At 41.7% G+C, this 21,539-nt stretch overlaps 1 long non-coding RNA gene and 1 pseudogene across 1 annotated transcript; one reads left to right on the forward strand and one right to left on the reverse strand.

The window, feature by feature from the left end:
• Positions 1 to 2,338, forward strand: part of LOC129464391 (uncharacterized) — a 63,699-nt pseudogene extending 61,361 nt beyond the window's left edge.
• Positions 2,339 to 7,836: 5,498 nt separating this feature from the next.
• Positions 7,837 to 9,597, reverse strand: LOC129464393 (uncharacterized). The gene is made up of 2 exons (XR_008651578.2): positions 9,256 to 9,597; positions 7,837 to 8,131 (listed from the first exon to the last, which is right to left on the reverse strand). It is a non-coding gene; the product is annotated as an uncharacterized lncRNA (long non-coding RNA).
• Between the last annotated feature and the right edge of the window lie 11,942 nt (positions 9,598 to 21,539).

The raw sequence follows: 21,539 nt of genomic DNA on the forward strand, positions 1-21,539 counted from the left end.
CCGGGAGGTGGACGCTGCAGTGAGCCAAGATCATGCCAGTGCACTCCAGCCTGGGCGACAGTGAGAGACTCCATCTCAGAAACAAAACAAAACAAAAACAAAAACAAATGAATAATTTAGAAATTAAAGCAGCTTATAAACATCAGCATTTTTTTAAATAAACTTAAGACTTAGGGCTCACGCTTGTAATCCCAGCACTTTGGGAGACCGAGGCGGGCGGATCACGAGGTCAGGAGATTGAGACCACGGTGAAACCCCGTCTCTACTAAAAATACAAAAAATTAGCCGGGCGTGGTGGCGGGCGCCTGTAGTCCCAGCTACTCGGAGAGGCTGAGGCAGGAGAATGGCGTGAACCCGGGAGGCGGAGCTTGCAGTGAGCCGAGATCGCGCCACTGCACTCCAGCCTGGGTGAATGGGCGAGACTCCGTCTCAAAAAAAAAAAAAAAAAAAAAGACATCTCAAATTTGTGGTTAATACTAAAAGTCCGTGAATAGCTAAGTTAATTTTTAAAAAGAAGAGAAAATGAAAGGGAATTTCTTAGCAGATATGAAGATATACTACAAAACCATGGAAACAAAAACAGTACTATTACAGGAACATTCAACTATCACAATGAAATGGAACAGGAAATTCAGAAGCAGATCCATATATATCTAGGAACTGATATATGATAGAGGTGGCAAGACAAGTCGGTGGCTCAAGGTCAGAAGTTGATATTGGGAAATAGACTCATATTAAGGAGAAACATAAAGTGAGATCTTCATCTTATTCCATAAACAAGGAGAGGAACTTTCATTTATTTCTTTTATTTTTCAGACGGGCTTTCACTCTGTCACCCAGACTGGAGTGCAGTGGCACGATCATGGCTCACTGTAGTCTCCACCTCCAGGTTCAAGCGACCCTCTCACTTCAGCTTCCTGAGTAGCTGGGACCAAGTCATACGCCACCATGTCTGGCTAATTTTTGTATTTTTTAGTAGAGATGACGTCTCACTCTGTTGCCCAGGCTGGTCAGGGGAGGAACTTTTAAATAATTAGAGACTTCAGTGTGAAACATAGAGCTACAAGCTAATGAAAAAAGTAGGAGAATTTTTGAATGGGATTAATACATAGAATACAAAAAGTACTCCTGCAAACCAACAAGAAAAGGTAAGAAAGCCAACACTGTCGTCAAAGGACATGAGTAGGGGAGTCATAGATTTAAATTTAAATAGCTTAGGAAAAAAGTTCAACATCTCTCATAAACATAGAAATGTCCAACTTAAATGGCAACATGACTCCACAGTACATCTATCAGATTAATGAAAATCATATTGTTGGAGGATATTTAGTTCAACAAGGATGGCAGGGATGGGGAGGGAGAAACAGTAAAGCTTCACATCTCAGCCTGTGGGAGGAGTGAGAAATGTGATCTAGCCCACTGTTAACTGGGTCAAGACTCTGGGGAGTGGGCTGGTAAGCAATATGGCAGAAACCGGGAAGATAATATTTTTTAAGTTGTAAAATAAACAGATTTTAATTAAAAACATAAACTTATAAAAACTGTTTTTTTGCACAAAATATCATGCTGGAGGACATAAAATAATTTATGTCAATAGACATGAGCACCTCAATGAGCAGCAGAAATCCATATTTATTCTCCTGGCTATGTGGTTTGGAGGAACGAGGGTATCCTTTGGGTCAGACCCTCTACCTCAAACTTCAGTGCTCTTTCTACTGCACCACAGACAACTTACTGTTGCTGTGAAAAACCACTGGTGCCAGGAGACCGAAACCAGCTGCAGATTACTCTTGCTAATGGTCAGCCCAGACTGAAAAGCCAGCCACGCAGGCCTAAATAAAATAATACTTAAAAAAATTACTTGGGTTGCCATCCCAATGCTGATGGAAAGGTTTCAAAGATTGGATCTATTAGAGCAAACTGCTGATTCATCTTTGTTTCTCTACTGTTAACTGAGTTTCTAACATTTAGGGACATCCTAATCACTCCTACAGAAAGAAAGGACAAACTCCTTGATTTCAAAATCATGGGAATACATTTTTTTTGGAGAGAGTGACCTCAGCCTTTTTTCCTTTTCTGAGGGTCCTATTATTCAAGAAACATATTTTGATCCCAGCTGTGTGCCAGGAAACATGCAAAGTGCATTACATACCTTGACTTATGAATTCTCCCACAGACCCCACATATAGGAACCACTGGATCCCTGTGTACAGATGAAGAACCAAGGATTGGAAAGCTTAACTACCTTGCTCACAGTCACACATTAAGGTCTAAAGTGAGAAATTAAACCAAGTCTTCCAACCTCAAAGACTTTAAAGGAAAAGCTACAAGCTACAAGGTAAGCCCCTTTCTTGTTATGATAGAAGCTGCAAAATGAAACCAGACATATTTTCTTTCCTTAAGAACCTATCTACTCAAGCAGTTATAAACAGTAGAAAATCTGAAATACTTAATGTGAAAACTTAAAAAAATAGTCTAAGAGATCACTAAGGGAAAGCTTAATTCTCTCTGATTAGGGATTGGCTTCCTAGAGATGGTAGCATATGAGCTGGGGCTTGGAGAGTGAACAGAATTTGAAAGTGCCAAGAGGCGTTCCTTGAGGGGAGATCAACATGGCTACAGCGTTAGCCATAGGGAAGGGCAGGATGTTTACATCAGAAATAGTGAGGGCAGTTGGAAACAAAAGACTGAATATAGAAAAGAACCTGCGTCTGAGATACCTCTTCATAGGTGTGATAGTTACAAGTCTAGGATTCCATAACATCACTGAAGGAAGTACTGTCAAGCAAAGGTTCTAAACATGGAACCAGGAGCTTTGTGAACCCCCCTGAAATTGTTGGCCCAAATCTCTGAGCATGTATGTGATTGTAGGTGTGTGCGTGTAAGAGTGTGTGTTCTGTGTCTATCAGAGTGTGTGTGCCAGGAGGGGCACAGTCATCTGAGTGTCTTTTTCTGGAAAGAATGTCCATGGACCATGGGTAACCATTAGTTCTCTATGGGTTACAAAATCTATGAAAATGTGCGTAACCACTACATCTAGAAAGAGAAGGCAAAGAACATACCTTAGGAGTTACATAGATAAAGTAGATTTGGTGAAGGCTGGAAGAAAATGGCCAGAGAGAACCGTGAACATCTAGTATTACAGAGGGCAAACAGAGAAGTTATTTAAAGCATGGAATGACAGGCCAACTATGCCTAAGGAGGATGAGATATCAATAAACATATGAGTTCCACCACGTGTGTTCATCTATGTTCTCTTGGGTTACCTGGAAATCATTTGCAGACTTTAATGGATGCTTTACATGATTAGGAACAGGCAAACAAATGCAATCACAGCTGAAAACGAAGCCCTATTTAAAAATGATCCACAAGATGGCACTGTGGGCCAATAAGAATATTCATCTGGTTTTCACAGTGAAATATGTTTATCTTTCTTTCATTCGTTTTTCTTTATCTTTTGCTAATATACTGCAGCCTGATCCCATACATTATTTGTCTACTAAAAACCCTGGCATCTGAAAATAATATTCCTAATTTTTATGATTCCTGCTTACTCTTTATACAATCCTCAGTAGACTTTGGAAAACCTTCATTTAAATTCTGGTTTCAATACAGGAAGTTGGATCTTATTTCTAATATACTGAAAACCCTTAGAAGGCTGTGTGTAGTCATTGCTGGAATTTATTGGTCCTTAGGGAGCTTCGAGATTGGGAAAGACAGGAGGGAAATAAAGGGAAAAGAAAGAGAAGGGCTCTAAGTTTGATCAGAAAAGCAAAGAACACAAGCTTCAGCCGTGATTAGCCTGGCAAGAAAATAAAGCAGCCAGGAAATCCACATAGGTGTAGTGTTGCTTCCAAGAAAAAGAGTCTCATTCTGGGGTGTGTGTTAGCTAGGGCTTTCATTTTGAAACAGGCATTATTTATTTGTTATTATTATTATTATGCAGAAAGAACAACAAATGGCTTAAATTAGGCATCAAGACACAGGAGTTAAAATGTGTCCTTTCGTCAAAGAGAATCATAATGCAATCTTACCCATATATGGCATGTAACTATATAGTTTACAAAGAGCTTTTATACTTTCATCATCTTGCTTGATTTTCAAAACCACCCTGTGGGTGGGAAATGTCACCAACCCCACTTCACATATCAGGACACTGAGACCTTGGAGATGTTCAGAGACTTGCTCAAGGACACACAAGCAGGAGAAGCTGGCAGGGGAATCTAAGTCTTCAATTTTCTTCTCTGCAAAATGGGGTTAATGACGCCTACTGTCACAGAAGTGTGTTAAACATAACCACATAGTAAAAGTCTAGACAGAGAATCAGTAAATGTTAGCTGGTTTCATTATTCATAAAAAGAACATTACAATGTCTATTTCCAATGATATATATTTTAAAGATCTTTAGTTGCAACAATAGAAACCACTTATCTTGCTAACATAACTTGCCAACAATCTGCTAAATTACCTTCCGTATTTCCTCCACGTGCCCATTGTTCATGGGCAATAAAAAAGGAATTTATTGGAAGGACACAGAAGAGCTTCAGAATCACAGGAAAAGCAGAATAATGTGGCTTTGGAAAATACAGGACACAGGAGAGAGGCTGGCTAACCCAGCTCAGGGCACGTGTATACGCCGCAGTGAGGGGAGGCAAGGATACTTGGCTGATAGTCAGCGGGGGGGACAAGTTCCCTGAAAGGGAAATTGGGATGCTATTTTAGAAGAGAAGAAGAAATAAGTGCCTGGCAGGTAAAAAAAAAAAAAAAGAAAAGAAAAAAAAACATGAAATGCCACTGCACAAAGTATTTCTAGAATGAAGGATACCTTAACGTCACTTTACATAAAGCTAATGACAATGACCGATATTTATTTAGCACTTATGTGTCAGGCACTGTTACATTTATTCACTCATTTAGTCCTTGTGATCACCCTATGAAGCAAGCAGTATTATTAGTCTCATTTTACATGGGAGAGAATGAAGGCACATTTGACCAGAGTAGCAGAGCTGAGTTAAAAACCCATCTAGAGCTCATAATAAAAGACAACAACAGTGTTTAGAAGATTGTTGTAAAAATCAAAAGAGTTAATCTTAGATAGAAATATGAAATTGCTGGTGTTTATCCATTTTTGGCCTAGAAAAACAGCAGCTGCATACGACTCTACCTAATACCTTTACAGCAATCAGAACAGTGCTAGAACTTAGTGCCTGATGTTTCTCATTGTTACTAGATTATCCTGCCTGTCTATAGGCAATGGGCTTTAAAAACTATTAAAGTGTGCAAGTCCATTGTCATTTAAACTGGACTGGGTTGGGGTAAAGCCCAGGAACGTGTCTTTTGTCTAGTGCCACATTGCAGTTTTCTAAGGAGCAAGTTAGGCATTGTATTAGGTTTTATTATTATTATTATTTGTGATTTCTATGTGTCTATGCATGTCCTTCAGATCTTTCGTCTCAGACATCAGCTTACAGCATATTCTTTGGGACTGGGAGCACAGTGAGAGGTCTTTGTTTCATGGCCATGCAACAAAAAGTGGAGAAACCCTGCCTTACCATTCAAATCTGGATCCCCTCTCCCTCCTCCGTTCACCCCATGCCCCATGCTTCTTGCCCTGATAGCTGTGTCTCTGAAAGCATCCTGAAGTAATCAACTGCATGAACAGAGCTGGAAGTGTCTCTGGGAGCTGTTTAGTTCAACCTATTTATCAAAGCTGTTTATCAATGAGGAAGTAGGCTCAGCTAGTCAAGCAGCTGCAAAAAAGGTCCGGGGGCTGGTTTACATCTAGGAGGAATTGTGGAGGACCAGTACCAGCCCCGAGTCCTCTGAGCCCCAGATTAGGTGGAACAATCAGTGACTCCACCATTCACTGCAGGTCCAAGCACACAGCTCCACACGCCACCCTGAAGGAGAAAAATAAGTGCTGCAGGCACATTTCCATTCTTTTCTTTCAAACACAATCCTCTCTCCAATCTGCCTGAAGAAGAAAGGCCATGCATGAGCCACAGGTTACTTATTTTCTGGAAGGATAAATGTGGGCCTGTTTCTGGTGAAAGTGACTTCCAAGAACCTTCTTGAATACTGACCCACATCCGGATGTGATCCTGGCTGCGGCGGTTTCCAGAATATCATCAGGGTAACTTTCCCGCTGTGCGGTCTATGTTGGAACTTACATCGTCTTTAAAAGGCACAAATAGCTGAATAACATAATGTAACCTGATGTTCTGACAATCCCACTTATACTCAGGCTGAATTTAAAGGTCACCATTGCAGGGAAATAGTGGCATGAGAATAAAAGTGCCTTAAACATGGATTTCACTGATGTTTCCTCATTTCAAAATTCTTACACTGTAAAATAGAGGCAAAATTGCCTGTGAGCTTGAAAATATATATAGTTGAAGAAGCCATTTATTGGGAACAAGGTGGTTTTAGGAAAAATTGTAAAATAGGTAGACACAAGTGTACAGTAGCCAAGGTTTATCTTAGATGTTCTCTGTAAAATTGTGTGTATTCATTCTTTTCCCTTGTATTTACCAAACACCTACTGTGTGTCAGGAATTGTGCTAAGCCCTGTGATCAAATGGCATGGGAGACAAACAATCCCTGCTTTCACAGAGCTCACAGTTTAGCAGGGAAGAAAGACATGGAAATAAATAATTATAACAAAGTGAGATGAAGGTGGCGAAATAGGAAATGCATTTGGGAGCACACAGCAGGGGGGCCTGTAATAGTCTAAAGGTGTGGACAGCACTTTCTCCCAATGAGGTAATGCTTTACTGAAAGCTGACAGATCAGTAGAAGAAAAGCATTTGAAGAGAGGGGAAAGTGTAATACAGATCAACGGGACAGCAGAGCTAGAAGCTAGGAGAGGCAGAAGAGCAGGACACAGCTGGGACGAAAGATAACCTGGAGCAGAACTGGCAGACTACTGCCCACTGGCCACATCCTGCCTGCTGTCTATTTTTGTAAATAAAGTTTTATTGGAATACAGCCACATACATTTGTGTACTTATGGTTTTTGGCAGCTGCTGCCATACAATGGCTGAGTTGATTAGCGTGTGGCAAGTATCATAGTAGGCCCTTAATAAATAGTTGTCTGTATTCTCTCCATTTTACAGGTAGGAACATTGAAGGGAAATGGCTTAAGGAAGAACAGAAAGTTCCTATCTTCTTAGGAAAGGCTCATTGTTCTTTGGCCTTGAAGCAATTGCCAGACATTTAAACTTATCCTAATTGGTCATTAGCTATTTTGCATCAGCACAAACACTGCTGAAAGTCATCCAATCAGCAAGACTGTCACGCAGGCATACAGCTAAATATTACCCAATCTGTAAATACCCCCACTTCTGAGAAATTCCATGAATCCCTGAACTCCATACATCCCAAATAAATATATATAGCCAGCTCTCAGCTGTGCTCAGAGAGACTGGGCTTTACAAGTTGTTTTTCTCCCTGGTTATTATGGCCTCTTTTTTGGAATACCAAAATGAGCAAAGGAACTGAACTGGGATTCAATTCCAGACTATCTTCCTTCAAATCCCATACTCTCTTGTCTACTCCTGTTCCCTTAGAGTTTTGAATGCATGCTGCTGGTGTTAGTGGAGACGATGGTAGCTGGGTAGCTGGTACACAATATTGGCATTAAATAACATCACATAGGAAGGAAGTCATTTCCTTCTCCACCTTCAATTCTGTTTTAATCCTTCTTCGTATGCCCAAGATAAACTCTCAGTTGAGATATAGTACACATAGCAATTAACAAAACAGGCTCTGGAGCCAGATTTTCTACTACTATTTTAGTTATCTATTGTTGGATACGAAACTAGCCCCAAACTTAGAGATGGCAAACACCAATACAAATTTATTATCTTGCACATATCATGTGGGTCAGGAATCGAGAAGTGTCTAAGCTTGGTGGTTCTGACTCAGCATTTCTCATGAGGTCACAGTCATGATGTTAGCCAGAGCTGGAGTCATCTGAAGACTTGAGTGAGCAGGAGGCTTCTCTTCCAAGAATGCCCCCTCCCATGGCTTGCGAGTTGGTGCTGGCTGCTGACAGAGGCCTCAGTTTCTTGCCTTTCCATAGTGCTGCATGAATGTTGTCACGACATAGAAGCTGGCTTCCTTGAAGTAGCTGATGCCAGAGAGCAAGGCAAAAGGAACAATATCTGTTATGATCTCTCCTTGAAAATCATACACTATCATTTCTGTGTGCTTTGGTCACAAATACACTATGGGAGCTGACTACACAAGGGAGTAAATACCAAGAGGCAAAGACCATTGGGGGTCAGTCACCTAGGAGGCTGCCACTACCACTTACTAGCTCTGTAATGTTGGGAAAATTATTAAACTTCACTGTGCATCAGTATCTCTACCTATAAAGTGAGAATAATAACATAACCTACCTCATATACAAGTTTTTTTGAGAATTAAATGAGGTAATACCATTAAAGCCCATGAAAGAGTGCTTAGAACCGAGTGCATACTAAGAAATGTCCACTGTTAGTACTTTGATAACTGTCTAATCCTGTAATCCAGTGTTACTCAAAGAGACAGTACTTCTTGAAATCAGGAGTCTGACACAGCAATGTAAATCAATGCCTTGCTTTCTTCATTGAAGAAGTCATAAATTTGTTTTTAAAGTCAGTCATAATATTGTATATAGTGATTTAGTTGATTTGCATTTGGAGCAAGCTTATTAAGTGTTTGTAAACTAAAAAAGCAGTTTGTAGCCCAATAGTCTGTCCATAAACCACACTTTGAGTACTGCTTTCCTAACTCTTGCTAATCTTTTGTTAACATAAGAGTATAAGGAATAGTCCTTAATGGCATCGTTTTCTTTTCTTTTCTTATCTTCTAAATTTTTCAAAATATAGAGGGAGGTGGGTAAGAACAGATAATTTTATGAAACTGATAATCTGCTATCAAAATACAGAAGGATGGGAAGAATGAGCTAAGAGGAATAGATATTTACAGGCAAAGAAGTTTTGGAAAGTCATGGAAGGGAAGAATTCATCTTTGTAATGGCAAATGGCTGTTTTTATCCATTTATAGACATGTTATAAATTTTTTCTTTTAAGTAATCTTATATCTTAGCCTGGGTTCTCCAAAAGCAAAGCCCAAGACAAAGGTTCTCATATGGACTAATCCTCTGGAAAATGATTTCAGGGAGCAGAAATTTGGGAGTATATCAGGAAGCAGATACAAGAATGAGTTGTTAAACTGGCCAGTGCTGCGGGGGTGGGAGTTTGGTCTCACCAGGATCTTCTGAGGGCCTTTTGAAATCCTTATGTCCCTGGGAGATGAAAGAGAAAAACATTTATACATCAGCTTCTTTCCTTCCATTAGTCAAAGATGGTCCCCTGGTCACCACTCTCTTTTACTTCCAGGATGCATGTTGCATGTAAGTGTTCTATGGGTTCCAAAAGGGAGTGAGCAGCAGTGTGGAATTCCAGGCTAGGCAACAAGAGGTATGTGGTCATGCTAGAGGTCAACAGCTCTTTGGTTATTTCCTTGCAGAGCTAGGAAAAGTCTGCTGCTTAGAACTTTCAGAGTCGGCCGGGTGTGGTGGCTCACCCTTGTAATCCCAGCACTTTGGGAGGCCAAAGTGGGTGGATCACCTGAGGTCAGGAGTTCGAGACCAGCCTGACCAACATGGTGAAACCCTCTCTCTACTAAAAATACAAAAATTAGCCAAGCATGATGGCACATGCCTGTAATCCTAGCTACTTGGGAGGGTGAGGCAGGAGAATTGCTTGAACCTGGAAGACGAGGTTGCAGTGAGCCAGGATTGCACCATTGCACTCCAGCCTCAGCAGCAAGAGTGAAACTCTGTCAAAAAAAAAAAAAAAAAAGTAGTTTCAGAGTCACGGCAATCACAAAATACAACAAAATAAGACTCAAGAAGATTTCTGTGGATAAGGAATGTCCAATAGAATCCATTAAAATAAAAAAAGCACATTTTGAAAATATAAAACATTAAGTAGCGACTTTGAGTTTTAGCTCAAGCATGTAAACAGCTAGGAAGCCATCATTCCCATCTTTAAAAGAAAAGCTGGACAAACTGAAAATCAATGACTTTTCCTGGAATCATCAGAGAAGTGTGATTGCAGAACAAGCTGCCAGCTTAACACAGTGGAGAGACAGGTGCATCCTGAGATTTGCTTACCTAGAGGGAAGCTACTAATGCCGTATACTGGGGAATATCTAAATAGTAATTTAAATGAATTGCCTGAGATACAGGACCATTGTGAGAGTGGGAAACTGGTGGAGGTCTCCAAACTTTCAATGGGCCTTCCCTCTAGGAGCCGTATCGAGTTCTTATGATGGGGAGGCTGAGAAAAACCTCCTTGAGCCTCTGGCAGTGGAAAGGGAGAGTAACTATTGTGAAATAAGCTCAGAGCCTACTTGATGAAGAAGGGCAGCTCTCCTACAAATAACTTTAATGGAAACTTATTCTAGCTGGAATGAGGAAATTCCTCCCCACTCCAGATCCCATTGGCTTTCCTGTCCCTCCTGAGGGGAAGAAAACTCATAGTCATCAGAGGACAGGGCTTCAAGGAAATAGAGTTGGAATGCTGAGGCTGGAGAGGGATGCCAAGGAGCATGGCAGAAATTTGTATCATGGAAGAAACACTTGTGAAGGTCATGATCCCAAGACCCAGGCACAAGAAAAGTCTGAGTTTTAATCAGAAGATGGTAAGATGCACTCTCTCCCTGATATCTGGTGACCCCGCTAACAAGGATGCAGTATCACGGTGGATTGCAGCTGAAAGAACAGCAAGGCAGTCTCTCTGAGGAAGAGCATACAGGGAAGGCCAAAGTCAAGAGGGAAGACAAAAAGAATGACACTAGAGGAATCTGAATTGTCAGGAGCTACAGCTACAAGAGAATGTGGAGCAGCGACAATAGGTATAACTTGTGTGTAGTGGAAATGCAAGAAGGCAAAGAAAGGGATAATAGAGCGGAAAATATGTGTAAAGTAATCATGTGTCCAAGAACTTTCCAAAATTAATGACAGACATCAAACTACAGATCCAGAAAGCTCAGAGAATATCAAGCAGGATAAATCTCAAAAAGTCTACACCTATGTATATCATATTCAAACTGTAGAAAAGCACAGATGTAGAGAAAATCTTGAAAGGAGTCAGGGGAAAAAAGCACCTCATCTATAGGAGAAGTGAGGATAAGATTTACATCAGACTTCTTATCAGAAAGCGTGCAAGGAAGAAGAGAGTACAATGACATATTTAAAGTGTTGAAAGAGGCCAGGCGCAGTGGCTCATGCCAGTAATCCCAGCACTTTGGGAGGCCAAGGTGGGCAGATCATGAGGTCAGGAGTTCGAGACCAGCCTGACCAACATAGTGAAACCCTGTCTCTACTAAAAATACAAAAAAATTAGCCGGACCTGGTGGCAGTTGCCTGTAATCGCAGCTACTTTGGAGGCTGAGGCAGGAGAATCGCTTGAACCCAGGAGGTGGAGGTTGCAGTGAGCCAAGATCGCGCCACTGCACTCCAGCCTGGGCGACAGTGTGAGACTCTGTCTCAAAATAAATAAATAAATAAATAAATAAATAAATAAATAAATAAAGTGTTGAAAGAAAAATCCACAAATCTAGGATTCTATATCCAATGAAATAATTCTGAAAAAAGGAGGGATAAAGAATTTCTTAAACAAAGACAGGAAATTCATTATTAGCAGAACTGTCTTGCAACAAATGTTAAAATATATTCTGCGGGGAGAAGAAAAATGATATAGTTCAGTGACTTGGATCTACATAAAGAAAGGAAGAGTGACAGAGAAGGAATAGATGAAGGTAAAATAAAATTTTTTCTATTTCCTATTCCTAATCAACCTGAAAGATAACTGTCAGTTTGAAGCAGCAATAGTATCAATGTATTGGGTGATACTAGCATATATGGATAAGTGAAATGAATGACAGCAATGTCACAAGAGACAGACAGGAAGGAATTGGTAACACTTTGTTATAAGATTATAAGATACTTGCATTACTTATGAAGTGATGTAGAGCTATAATTAATTATGAATGTGTATCACTTAACTCAGGGCAACCACTCAAAGAGAAGTTAAAATGGAATCATACTCAAAATGGATCATGGATTTAAATGTAAAATGCAAAACTATAAAACTCCTGGAAGATAACATAGGAAGAAATCAAGTTGACCTTGGGTTTGGTGATGAGATTTTCAATACAACAGCATGATCCAGGAAAGAAAAAATTGATAATTAGACTTCATTAAAATTAAAAACTTCTGCTCTGTGAAAGACACTAGGAGAATGAAAAGACAAATCACAGACAGAGTAAAATCCTTGTAAAAAATATATCTATTAAAGGGCTGGTAATAAAATTATGCAAATAACTCTTAAAACTCAACAATAAGAAAAGCAATGTAATAAAAAAAACAGCAAAATATCTGAATAGACATCTCACCAAAGAAGATATGCAGATGACAAATAAGCATAAGCAAAGGTGCTCAACATCACGTCATTAGGGAATTGTTAATTAAAATGAAAATGAGACACCACCATATATCTATTTGAATGGCCAAAACCCAAAACACCAACAACACTAAATGCTGACAAAGGTGTGGTACAGCAGGAACTCTCATTTATACTAGTGGGAATGCAAAATTGTGCAGCCACTTTGGAAGCTTCCTAAAAACTAAAGTTATTCTTATCATATGATCCAGCAATCATGCTTTGCCTTTTGGCATTTTTTGTAAATGAATTGAAAACATGTCCATGTAAAATCTTGTACATACAGTTTTCTAGTAATTTGATTCATAATTGCCAAAATTTGGAAGCAAAAAAACTGTGGTACATCCATATAATACTATTAATAATACTATCCAATAATAGTGGATAGTATTCATAATAGTATCTAATAATACTATCCAATAATATACTATTATTCAGTGATTTTTAAAAAATGAGCTATCAAGTCATGAAAAGATATGAAGAGTCCTTAAATGCTGAATTAGAGAATCCAGTCTGAAAAGGCTACAAATTGTATGATTCCAACTATCTTACATTCTGGAAAAGGCAAAACAGGAAAAATAGAAGTGGTTGTCAGGAGTTAGGGGGAAGAAAGGAGTGAATAAGCAAACAGAGGGTTTTAGGGCAGTGACAGTATTCTGTTTGGTACTATCATGGTGGATACATGTCATTATACATTTCTCAAAACCCACAGAATGTTCAACACCAAGAGTTGAAACTAGGACTTTTGGTGGTCATAATGTGTTAGTGTAGGTTGATTGACAGTAACAAATATCCCATCTGGAGTGGCTGTTGACAGTAGGGGAGGCCGTGCCTGGGTAGGGGTATGGGACACAGGGAACAGTCTGTAGTTTCTGCTCAATGTCGCTGTGAACATAAAACTGCTGCAAAAATTATAGTCCATTAATAATAAAAAGGACATTAGGTATAAACGAATACAGTCTGAATAAAATATGGAGTTTAATAACGAGTTATCAACATTGGTTCATTAGTTGTTATAAATGCATCACAGTAATGTAAGAGGTTAACATGGGGGACCCTGGGTGACTGTGGGGCAGGAAATATTCTTTGCAATTTTTCTGAAAATGTAAAATGATTCTAACGTTTTTTTTTTTTTTTTTTCAAATGTAAAGAATGAGAGGAAAAGAAAGAGAAAAAGAGAGAGATGTTTTTCAATATATGGCACATTACTTCATTTTAATAAAAAGAACAGAAGTGATCTTTAATTCTCTCATTTCATTGTGTGTCAGACACATGTGCTAAATACTTTGTACAGATCTCACTTAAGCAAAACACAACCCTGTGAGTGGATACAGTTCTCCCCCATTTACAGATGAGGAATCTGATTTTCAGGTCAAAGGAACTTGCCTAGCAAGCTTTTTTTACCCTCTCTGTGCTTTTGTTTCTGTATTCTCCTTTCTAAACAAAAGGAGACCATATCTGGGTTGTTGTAAAAATGAAGTGACACACATTTTTACAGCAGTGCTTGGAATGGAGAAGCACCATGTTGCTGATAGTTATTATCAGTATCATCATTATCATCATTATTTAGATATATTAGAGGAAAACTGCTTAATATCTTAAATCTCAGTTTCCTTAGTGTAAAATAGGGATAACTGTCTCACCAGTCTGCTGGAAGGACAAAGTGAATTCTGTTATGTGAATATTTCTCAGCTTCAAGCACCCTAAAAAGAGTCATAATGACATGAAGGTTCCTTCTACCCTAGTTGTCCAGCCCTGTCTCTGCGCCATTGCTTCTCTTTCCATCTCCCCTGTAGGGTTGGTTGGTTGGAGACAAATCCTTTCTCAGACCAAGGGGAGACATCCAACCCTGGGAGTTTAGATAGTACTGGTTCTACTTTTTCTCCAGGGTTATTAAACCTGAACAAAATGTGAAGGAAAGGAAAGCCTTCCATGGAAGTTCTACTCCTGATGCATGTTTAATTGCTTGCTTAAAGCTTGAGGATGCTGTACAGGATAAGTTCGCTCACTCTTCTGTTTAAGAATGAGGATCAAAAGCTCTTCCCCCATCTACAGCAGAACCAGCGGACAGGTTGTTCTTTATGCTGGCCTTCTGGAGGCTGGGGTTGAAATGGCCTCTGAGGCTGTATTCAGGCTCGCGGGGAGTGCCAAGCAGCTTTCCGGGGGCACTGGAGGGGAAGGTGATCCAGGTGAATTGTCATCTTTGGCCAGTGGGATAAACTCTTCAGCTTTGCAGTTAAGACCTCTCTTCGACTTTGCAATCTTCCTTCTACTTCTCCCACCACAAACCTGCTCCTTCAGGCAACTAGATTACTTACTGGTCCTCCAACACAGTGTCTCATGAGTTTGAGATAGCTTCCTGAATTAGTTCAATGGTACCCAGCCCCAAGGAAGTCTTTCTCAATAATATAGCCAACTGGCTGATGGCTGTGAATTGTTTTTGTAGTTTATGATCTAGATTAGTTCCTATCTAATGAGTAACTCCTGAAGTGCAGGCATGCAAGTTGTATCCGTCTTTTTCTGTGGACAGTAGAAGCCCCTTTCCTGTTGAGAACTGCCCTCCTCTACTCTGTTGGTGTCTGAGGGGCTGTCCGCCATGTGGCCACTGCTCTCTGTGACAGACTCAGGGATTGTACCAGGGATGGGCAATAAGAGATCCCTTCAGAGTTCACGTGAGTGCTAAGGAGGTAAAGGTCAGTTTCTTTTCTTTTGCAAATAGAAGGAACATGCTTGAAAATGAAACTAGATAACGGAAAGTGCACAGCAGAGAGAGAGACAGAGAGAGACAAACACAGAGAGATGTGGAGAGAGACAGCTACAGACACACACACACACACACACGCCCAGAGCCAGAGCTACAGACACACACACACAGAGCTACACACACACACACACACACACAGAGAGAGCTACACACACATACAAAGAGAGACACACACACACAGATGTGGAGAAAGATAGAGGTACCGACACACACACACACACACACACACACAGACAGAGCTACCGACACACACACACACACACACAGACAGAGCTACAGACACACACGCACACACACACAGAGCTACAAACACACACAAAGAGAGAGACACACACACACACAGATGTGGAGAAAGATAGAGCTACCGAGACACACACACAGACACACACACACAAAGACAGAGCTACAGACACACACACACACACACACACAGGCACACAGAGCTACACAGAGAGAGACAGAGAGAGAGAGCGATACACACACACACAAAGAGAGAGACACACACACACAGATTTGGAGAAAGAGCTACTCACACACACACACGCACACAGAGACAGAGCTACAGACACACACACACACACGCACAGAGCTACACACAGAGAGAGAGAACTACAGAGAGACACAGAGACAGGGAGAGAGACAGAGCTACAGACAGAGAGAGAGAGAGACAGAGACAGACAGAGATTATGTGAACATTTGGATCCATGTCTATCTGAACCATCTTCGCTTATCTACAGTGAGCCAGCAAATGTTTTTCTTTTCCTTTAAGCTGGTTAAAGTTGAGATTCTCAATCTATTATTGAAATAATTAGACTAAGACATCTAGTATACACCAGGAAGTGCTATGGATAATGGAAGATGGAGGTATCTAAGACAGAGGGGTTGTCTTTTCCCCTAAATCTATGGGAGGGAGAGGCTCAGATCTAAGAACCATATGACAATACCCCAAACACTCTGCTGGGAGGCTCATTGCCCATAGACCCAGGCAAGTCCAGGCTCTGTTTTCTGAGCTCTGCAGCATTTGCCAAAGGATACGGCCCCTGTAAGCCGCAGTTCCCATCTATCCCAGGAGAACCTGGGCAGACTTTGCCCATAGGTTAGGGTTCTTGTGAAATAAAAGCCAGTGGGCCTTTACACATTCATGTCTAGGAGTTACAGATCCCGTTGGTCCTGGGAGCATGGGGAGGTGGAGAGGCCTGCAGCTGCAGGAACCTGCTATGCACTGTGTGGCTCCATGTCCTCTGCAGTCTCCCCAGGGCACTGAGAAAGGATGTTTCCTAAGCTCATCTAGATGTGAAGAAAACTTGGGGTAACAGCCTTTGCACATTGCCCAGCACGCCATAAGCTCATGGGAGGAAGCATGCATTTCTCCCCGTGGACATTCATGAAGGTGTGGGGTGGCATGGTGAGCATCACGAGCCAATGACACCAACAGAGAGGGGCTCGCATTGCCACCTGGCTTTGAAGGATGAGGCGGTGTGTGCCAGGCAGAGAGGGAAGGGAAGGGGATCCCAAGTGCAGGGAACAGCAGAGGCAAAGGCAGGAAGTGGGTGTGGGCATGGAGAGTCTGCAAATGGTGGGACAGGGTTTCAGTGTGGCCAGATTGCAGTGTGTGTGTGTGTGTGTCTGTCTGTCTGTCTGTGTATGTGTGTCTGTGTATGTCTGTGTATGTCTCTCTCAATATCTGTGTGTATCTGTTTATGTGTCTTTGTATGTCTGCATGTCTCTGTGTGTGTGTGTGTGTCTGTCTGTCTGTGTATATGTGTGTCCCTCTGTGTGTACCTGGGGGTGGATGACAGGATGGGCCAAGCAGGCAACTGCACCACAGCCGGCTTTGATGCTGTGTCCCCCAGTCTAGAAGGGAAAGACCAAGGCAGATGCCAGGATGGGAGTCACAGAAGGGGAAGGGTCCCAGAGAGCCAGTGGGGAGTGTGTGGTGTCACCTGGCAAATCTCAGGGAAGCACTTCCCAGAAAGATCCTGGAGTCTGTGTGTTTCCTTGTAAATATGCTTTGTGTTCCAACTGCAATCTTCCTCCACAAAGAATCTGCCTGCCTCCCGAGGATCAAGTAGAATTTCACATTTTGTAGGAGACCCTCCGATTTATGTCTCTCTTGTTGAGCAAAACAGTTTTGTCTCCTTTATGTCCAAGTAATCCTCCAAAACAAATACTGCACCAGAGCACCTGTTTGCAGAGGTCAGGGCCTCAGTGGAGTGTTTGTGAGGACAGTGAGGATGGACCCCTGGGTGAGCCAATTTTAGGAGAGGTGCACAGCTTCAGAAATAGCTGCTTCTGGTGGATTCATGCAGAGACTGAGCAGCTGAGTATATCAGTCAACGTCTATAGCTGTGACCACGGAATTCTCAAACAGGTGGATTGTACATGAAATCCAAACACAGTTACAAGTTTTAACCTGTATACCATTAGATCAAGATTCTGCTTTTTGGAAATTTGGATCACATGTCAACCAATTTCATATAAGCACACCTTTATTTTGAAGCATCTCTTAAAATAATCAAAAAGTCTGACAATACTGAGCCCTATCCACACACACGGTCTTAGTCAATTGGAGCTGACTGTTGACCTTTAGAGAGGCAGAAGCTCCAGTTTGCGCAGTCCCCACCATGATGCCTGCCCCAAAGCCAAAGGTCATTTACCATGTATCATCAAAGTTGTACTACTGCTTTTCTTATTCTTGAGTTAAGAAAGAAGTGAACAATTTTTTGTATGCCCAAATCTATGAAAAGTGAGGTGACAAGGTATACTGAAGTCTGTATTTTTTTTTTTAAAGGAAGTGAGTCTCTTATTATATGATGAATACATAAATAATATGTCTTTTTGTGAAGAACAAAGTTTCAGACCCCATTATGAACCAAATTTCTTTTGCTTCACTTTATGTTAATAACTCAGCACTGTGAGTATTGAGTATGCAACCATACATGAAGTGCTGCTTTTGTCAGACAGGGAGGATGAGTAGATGGAAGATTAGAGAGGCTAAGTAGTTTGGCCAAGTCATCATTGAGTCATCAATCATTAAGTCAATGATTTCTTTCAAAAAGCATTGATTATGGGTCTTCTTCTTCTTCATTTTTTATTTTCTTGAGACCCAGTCTCACTCTGTCGCCCAGGCTGGAGTGCAGTGGCAAGATCTTAGCTCACTGCAGCCTCCGCCTCCCGGGTTCAAGCAATTCTCATGCCTCAGCCTCCTGAGTAGCTGGGACTACAGGTGCCCACCACCACGCTGGGCTAATTTTTGTATTTTTAGTAGAGAAGGGGTTTCACCAAGTTGGCCAGGGTGGTCTCAAACTCCTGACCTCAGGTGATCCACCTGTGTCCGCCTCCCAAAGTGCTGGGATTACAGGCATGAGCCACTGCACTTGGCCTGATTATGGGTCTTCTTTATGCCCTGGGTTCACTTACCCAGTCAAATCAGACGACCTTCCCTCCTTCATGCCTTTCCTGAGGCTCTTACTTCCTCCCCAAATGCTCCTCCTACCCCCACAACCCCATCCATTTCAGTGTGTCAAACCCCATGCATGTTCAACCCTGTGTCAATGTCAACATCATCTTTTATGACACTTTCATGAGCTTTACTACACCCTTTCTCATTTTGTGGTCATCTGTGTCCATGTGAGATTGTGAGATAGAAATTTAGCACATTGGAGCTGGAAGAGAGCTTGGTTATCATTTCATCCAACACTGTGATTTCCAGATGATAAAGAAACTGAGGGCCAGGCGCTGTGGCTCAAGCCTGTAATCCCAGCACTTTGGGAGGCCAAGGTGGGTGGGTCACCTGAGGTCAGGAATTCGACACCAGCCTGGCCAACATGGTGAAACTATGTCTCTACTAAAAAATACAAAAAATCAGCCAGGTGTGTTGGTGGGTGCCTGTAATCTCAGCTACTCGGGAGGCTGATGTGGGATAATTGCTTGAACCTGGGAGGCGGAGGTTGCAGCGAGCTGAGAGCATGCCATTGCACTCCAGCGTGGGTGACAGAGCAAGACTCTGTCTCAAAAAAAAAAAAAAAAAAAAAAAAAAAGAAAAGAAAAAAAGAAACTGAGACCCAGGGGAGAGTCACTTGTCCGAGATCAAGTTGAGACAGAGATGGGACAGACTCCCTGGTTAATGGTATTTAAATTTCCCAATGAGTAGCCTCTAAGGTCTTTAAAACCTGAGGCTTTCTCATTCACGGTGGTATCTTGAATACCTAGTCTAGTGCATGGCAAGTATTAATAGTAAGCACTTAATAAATGCTTGTTGAATGAGTGAATGAGAGTGAGGAGTGAATAAATGCAGGAGTTCTTGAGTGAGTAGATGAGAAATAAGGGTTCATGAGGCTCCAAAGAATGGTAGTTTTGTGACACTCAGGACTCAAGCCAAGTGGAAATGTGAGTAGACAGGCTGCTTGTCTAGTGATTCCAGAAGGCAGAAGCATTCTTGTTCTATTCCTAATTTAGGCAGGCACCTGTCAGGGTGGAGAGAGGCCAAGGTGCAATCCTGCACAGCGGAACTGCTGCCTGCCACTGACTCACCTGCCTTTTGTCAAACGAGTGCCACCCAGCTGCAGCCATGAATAACCATAGCCTCACCCTGTTCTCCTTTCTCCTACTGGCTTCTCAGGTGCTCCTGGTGGAGGGGAAAAATGGAGTAAAGCAGACAATAGAGTGCTGCCCAGGGATCAGTGGGTCCCCCTGGGAAAGCCCTAGAGCTCCAGATTGTGACAAAAACCCTGCCATACAAGTTCCCAATCACAGCAGCCTTGTTACTAAAGACCAAGCCAACTGTAGATGGGCTGTGACTGAGTAGGCAGAGGGCATCACTCTCGAAGTTGAGGGTGTTTGAATGAACAGTGAGTTTTCCTGTGTCTCTGTGGACAATCCAGACTGTGCCTATGGTTTTTGGACGGCAATGTGGTCTACTGGAAACAAATTAGCTAGAACCTGTGCCACAAGAAACATCCTATGAGAACTCCACGGCCAACCTGGTGACCAGGGCATGTTGTCAGAAGTATCCAGAATCCAACATCAAGCTGGTGAATTCCACTCTGATCACAAATAAGAAACCCAGCCACTATGACATGGAATTCATGCCCACAGTGTGGGATAAGGTCGAAGAGTCCACTCACAGGGACCCAACCGAGGTCAAACCATGCTTCCCCAAGCAGAAGACCCAGATCCAACAGTTATTCTCCACAGAGTCATTGAAGATAAAAGAGATCATCCCCACAGGGCCAATCAAGACCAAAAAGACCATCCCTACACAGCCAATCAAGATCTCAAACACCACCCCCACAGAGCCAATCACCACCAAGATACCACCACCATAGAGCAAACTGAAGAGTCCACTCCCACTGAGACAATCAAGACAGAAAAGATCACTACCACAGAGCAGGTGGAAATGGAAAAGACCATGCCTACACAGCTAATGAAGGTCCCAGAGACCACGCTCAAATATTGAATAGAGATGAGAGAGTTCACAAAGCCAAACCAGGACATAGAAAGCACCCTCACCAGCTCAACACAGGCACAAATCTTGACCACTGCTAAACCCAGTCGTGTAAACACACCAGGCAGCAAAACCCTGTTAAAGGCAACCCAGCAGACAGATCAGCAAATGGACCAGCCAGTAGATCAGTAGTAATGTGGAAAGTCCTGGAGCTCCTTCTGCAATATCTTCCTCATGGTATTACAGACATGTAATGGTAATTAGGTTAAGAGAACAGGGCAGGTCATGTCATAAGCCCCTCTGTATACTGTAAAGTTTCCCATAAGCTATGAACTTTTGTGGTATGTGAGTAGAGTGGAATATTTAACAGATTTCAAAATTTTTCTGTTTTGCTTCATATTCACTTCCTTGGATATGATTTTCAGAGGCTATCTACCTCATTATATACTTCCATGGCTCACACAGCTATGTGCATATGAGCAGAGAAGACTGGTCCTTGAGGTGAATGAGGCAGAGTGATGAACTTACTGCTGAATTAACGAAGATAATACAGCTCTGAATGATTTTCAGAAACGTTTTCAACCATTGTTTGATTTCTTTGTGTCTAGTACCAAGTGAACTCATAATGTAGTCCCTATACATTAGTGGAAAAACTAAGGAACAACTTCTAGTTTTCTATCTATTTCCTAATGCAACTCATTTCAGAATCTTCCTTTATAGTTTTATCCATTGGTCTGTGGTGCTTGATGCTTATTGAAGTGTAATAATTAGGATCCTTGTTTTCAGGCAGGATACTTGGTACATGGTATGATTTAATCACCTGTTGGGGTCT

Source organism: Symphalangus syndactylus, chromosome 16, assembly GCF_028878055.3.
Source record: "Symphalangus syndactylus isolate Jambi chromosome 16, NHGRI_mSymSyn1-v2.1_pri, whole genome shotgun sequence".
In the NCBI taxonomy this organism is placed as follows: Eukaryota; Metazoa; Chordata; class Mammalia; order Primates; family Hylobatidae; genus Symphalangus; species Symphalangus syndactylus.